Raw genomic sequence first — 5,563 nt, forward strand, 5'->3', positions numbered from 1 at the left:
ACTCATGGAAGGAGTTACAGAGACAAAGTTTGGAGCTGAGACGAAAGGATGGACCATCTAGAGACTGCCATACCCAGGGATCCATCCCATAATCATCCTCCAAACGCTGACACCATTGCACACACTAGCAAGATTTTGCTGAAAGGACCCTGATATAGCTGTCTCTTGTGAGACTATGCCGGGGTCTAGCAAACACATAAGTGAATAAGTCAGCTATTGGATGGATCACAGGGCCCCCAATGGAGGAGCTAGAGAAAATACCCAAGGAGCTAAAGGGATCTGCAACCCTATAGGTGTTACAACAATGTGAACTAACCAGTACCCCTAGATCTCGTGTCTCTATCTGCATATGTATCAAAAGATGGCCTAGTCAGCCATCAGTGGAAAGAGAGGCCCATTGGACATGCAAACTTTATATGCCCCAGTACAGGGGAACGCCTGGGCGAAGACCTTTGAGTGGGGGTGTAGGGGAGTTGGAGGGAGGAGGGTATGGAGAACTTTTGGGCTAGCTTTGGAAATGTAAATGAAGAAAATGCCTAATTAAATAAAATGATCTTGAGATTTCTCCTCATACCAGTCAGAATCGATAGGATGAAAACCTCAGGTCACAGCTCATGGAGGTGAGGATGTGAACACTCTTCCATTGCTGGTGGGATTGCAAACAGGTACAACAAGTCTGGAAATCAATATGAAGTTTCCTCATAGAACTGGAAATAGATCTACCTAAAGATCCATCTATACTACTCTTGAGCATATATACAAAAGATTGTCCACATGGGCACGTGTTCCACTATGTTCATAGCAGCCCTCTTTGTGATAGTCAGAAGCTGGAAACAACTCAGATGTCCCACAGCAGAAGAATGGATACAGAAAATGTGCTTCATTTACACAATGGAATACTACTCATGTATTAAGAACCAGGACATCATGAGTTTTACAGACAAGTTGATGGAACTAAAAATATTTTTGTGAGTGAGGTGACCTGGACATAAAAGGACATGCATGGTGTATACTGACTTATAAGTGGATATTAGCAAGAAACTACAGCATAACTATTCCACAGCCCAGAGCCAGGGAAGCCAAAGAATAATGAAGTAGGATGGTTGAGTTTTTCACAAAAGGGGAAATAAAATAGATATGGAAGTTGTATGCATGGAGGAAAATGAGTTGGAGAGGGGATGGAGAGAAGCGCAGGGTGGGGGGATAAGTTTTAAGGAGAGTGAGGGACACAGAATGGAAATCAGAGGTTGGAGTCAGGCAGGTATCATCTCCAGGATATACCAGAGACCTAGGACAGGGGTGGTAGGAGATCCCAGGTTGTCTATGGGGGCAACTCTACTAAGACTACTAGCACTTGTGGATATTCAAGAAGTGGCCACTTCTTGTAGCCAGGTAGGACTCCCAGTAGAAAGACAGGGATAACAATCTACTCACATAACCTTTGACCCAAAATACATATCTGGCCTTCAAGATGTGCAAGGGGAAAAGATAGAGCAGAGAAAGTGGGACTGGTCAACCGATGACTGGCCCAAACTGAGACCCATCAGATGGGCAAATACCAATCCCTGACACTATTAATGATACTCTATTATGTTTGCAGACAGGAGCCTAGCATAACTGTCCTGTGAGAGGCTCCACCTAACACTCAATGGAAACAGATGTAAAGAACCACAGCCAAACATTATACAGAACTAAGGGAGTCTTATGGAAGAGTTGGGGGAAGGATTGAGGGACCCAAAGAGGACAGGGACTCTATAGGAAGACCAACAGTGTCAATTAACTTGGACCGTTGGGGGTTCTCAGAGTCTGAACCACCAACCAAATTATTCGCATGGGCTGGACCTATCCCCCCAACCCCTTACATGTGACAGATGTGCAGCTTGGTCTTCATGTGGGTTCACCAACAGCTGGAGCAGGGGCTGGCCATGAATCTGTTGCTTCCCTGTGGATCCTGATCCCCTAATTTGGCTGCCATGTCTGGCCTCAGTGGGAGAGCATGCACTTAGTCCTACAGAAAAATGAGGTGTTTGGGAGGGGAGGGGTGTTGAGGATTTAAGAGGGCGGTTCCTATTGGAATGTAAAATGAAAGAGAGAGAGAGAGAGAGAGAGAGAGAGAGAGAGAGAGAGATTGATTAAACGAGACAGTTGGGATAAGAGAGTTGTAAGTAGGATCTGGAAGAATTTTGAAAGAGGAACGAAATATGTATTACATGTTTTTTTTCAATGGAAACAAACAAAACAGCTTTTTACTATGTAGCTGAAACTCACCCTGAATTCATGGCTCTCCTGTCTCTGAGTCCCAAGTGGTAGGGCTCAGAGGTGAACCACCTTGTGGCATTCAGTTTTACTCATTCTTTCTCTCTTTTTACCTCCCTCTTTTTTGTACTGGAGCATGCTTGGCAGATGCAGGTTTAGGAATTGCATAAGTAATACGAACCTAAAATTTAGCATGCCCCCCCCCACTTGCCTTCATGTGGTTTCTCTGCTTTCCTCTATGGTTTGTCTATATTACCTGCCCACTCACAGAAGACTAGGTGATCTTGTCAAACAGAGTCACAACAGGTCATTTTCTAGCAAAACACTCTAAAACCTTCTTATGTTACTCAGAGGAAAACCAAAATCCTTCATTAAATTAACAAAACTAATTATGTGTAGTTGTGTGGGTTTGTGTATGTGAGTATAGGTGCCCTCAGAGATCAGAGGCATTGTATCCCCTAGAGTTGGAGCTCCAAGCTGTTCTGAGTACCTGGGATTGGTGCTGAGAACTGAACTTGGGTCTTCTACGAATGCAGTACATACTTTTTTTATTATTGAGTCACCCATCTAGCCCCAAAGCCTATTAACTTCTGTTGTATACCTATCATTAATAATTAGAAACAAATATCCGTTATGATAGAGATTCAAATACCTTTTGTTTGTTTTGTTTTTTGAGACAGGGTTTCTCTGTATAGCCCTGGTTGTCCTGGAACTCATGCTGTAGACCAGGATCACGTCAAACTCATAGGGCTCTGCCTCCTTCTGGCTCACAAATGCTGTGAGTAAAGACATATGCTACCACTGCCCACTTCAAATTTATTTTTATTATGTAGGGAAATTTTTCAATAATTTTTGAAAAAAGAATGACACGGGTTACCAGGAGCCTTCAGGCTTGGAGCGGGTTTAAAGGAGATACAAAGTAGAACTCTGTTATGGCTTTAAAGACTGAGGGTCTCCAGATGTTCCAGCTCTCTATTCTGAGTGCTGATGATAACTTTTAAAATGTCCTAAAAACATTCTTGCTAATTCTGAGGGTTGAAATACCTGGCTTAGGGGATTACAGAATACATCATCACATGGTAAAAAGTTCATCACAAGTTTACACATAAATTAGAATCATAAATTAAATAAAAAGTTATCAAAAAGGAATATTTGCATGCATGTCCATTATGAGTAATTATCTGGCTAAGCATTTATCACCTCTCATAGCTCCAGAGGTTCATGAAGAGTCAAACACCATAACTAAGTTATTAGTGAAGTTTTGCATAGATAGATAAATACAGTCAATATTTTATCTTCTGTTCTATCACCTGTAATTAATTGTTAGTTCCCCTTTCATGACTTTTGGTTAATGGTCTTACAACATCTTGGAATGTGCTCTGAGTAGTAGAATGTCTGCTTAATATTTAAGAGGCAATTAACTAGTGACACATGGGAGACTGGCAGATTTCTCATTACAGTTTTGACTCTCATAAAAGGGTCTAATAAGCAGTCCCACTATAATAGAGCCTAGTAAATATTGATATAATTTTAGGAACGTTTATAGGATTATCATTAAGAATTAAGACATCATCTATTTGTCTATATAGCATCACTACAAAACCATACATACATCTTCATTGCTTTGCAGAGATCTGCTCAAAAGTGCGGGCTAATACCTAGTGATTGTTATATATGTGATAATAGCAGAAAAAGCATAATTAATATCAGGAATCTTTCCCAAATGATTTTCTTCTGGACCTTGCCTACCAAAATTCTATCATAGATTTTTATCTAAGGTGAAGTCATCTCAGGAATATCACCTGTGATTTATTAGCTTGTTGGCTCCTGATAAGTCTCACCCTATATCCTTGGCTAGCTTGGAACTGGATATCTATACTAGATTGCCCTTACAAAGATATCCCTGCCTTAGCATTTGACTCCTATATGCTAGGATTAAAGGTATTGTACCGTAATTCCTGACCTCTTTTTATAAAGAGTTTTGGAATATTTCATTCAAAATGTATTTTTCATTGACAAAAAGTCCCATTTCTCTTACTTCTTCTGAGCACTGTTCAAAATAAAATAAGTGTCATTGTAATAAATAACAAATACTACTTTTTGGAAATATATTAATGAAGTTGTAAGTATATTCTGTTACATTATGAAAACTGATCCTGTAACTTAAGTATCTGTAATCTTTAGTTGATCTCCAGTTGGACTAGAATTTGGTAATAAGGATAGTATTGAAATGGTAGAGTATTTGTATAATATATACAAGATTTAGGTTCAATCTACCAGGAAAACACACATACACACAAACACACACATTTACACATTCTCACACTCTTACATACATATTCATACACACACAAACATACATACACAAATACACATACACACATACTTGTACCCACACATTCACAAACACAGATACACACACAGAAACATACAGACACATATATCCACATATATCATCACACATAAATACACACTAACACACATATACACCCATAGCCACAAAACACATTCATAAACACATATATACATATACACATATACACAGACACATCTATAAGCACATACTACATACACATACATACACATACACTTTTACATATGCATACACATACAATTCACATACACACTCATTAAAACTATTAAATTAAAAAGAAACACATAGTCTTCTCAAAATGTAACTTTTAATTTTTGAATCCAACAGATAGGTTATTTTATTATACTTACTTTTTGATAGAACCTCAATTGTGTAGTATAAATTTCCAGAATATGTAATTTCAATATCGCTAAGTAAACAAGGGCTGTCCTTTGAGTTCTCAATCCCAAAAGGGACTATTACTTCTGTGTGAATAGATGTCTGAAATCCCACAGGCTCAGTTTTATGTATATATACATTTTTGATATTAGCAAGTCCAGTTTTACTAAAAACAAATCAACAAACATAAAAAGAATGGATATGCAAGTGACTTAAAAGAGCAGGCACAATAATGTGTAATTTAAAAATAAAATATACCAATGTTAGGATGGATAATAGCAATATACCATCTAACAAATGACTATTTGTCCATCAGTTGTTCAAACTTTTTAGTTGTTGGCAAAATGGCATATACAACATAATTTTTCACACTGCAAGTGAGCAAAAGTTATCTATACATTTATCTATCTATTTATATATCTATCATCATTTAGTGCTGGGGATCATGAAGGTTAGACAAATGCTAAATCTCCATCCTACAAAAAATTGTTAAATGTCAGCTTTCAGAAGAGATGATACCTGAATATAAATAGATGTGCATTCAATATTAATATA

The 5,563-nt window shown here is 38.3% G+C and overlaps 1 protein-coding gene across 1 annotated transcript in view; it reads right to left on the reverse strand.

Annotated features, from left to right (window-relative positions):
* LOC110289168 (cation channel sperm-associated protein subunit beta) overlaps positions 1-5,173 on the reverse strand; it is a 51,169-nt gene extending 45,996 nt beyond the window's left edge. The window contains exon 1 of the mRNA XM_021155337.1: positions 4,981-5,173. The gene's annotated coding sequence lies outside the window, so the exon portion shown is untranslated. The remainder of the gene's footprint in view (positions 1-4,980) is intronic.
* Between the last annotated feature and the right edge of the window lie 390 nt (positions 5,174-5,563).

This window comes from Mus caroli, unplaced genomic scaffold (genome assembly GCF_900094665.2).
Source record: "Mus caroli unplaced genomic scaffold, CAROLI_EIJ_v1.1 scaffold_10024_1, whole genome shotgun sequence".
In the NCBI taxonomy this organism is placed as follows: Eukaryota; Metazoa; Chordata; class Mammalia; order Rodentia; family Muridae; genus Mus; species Mus caroli.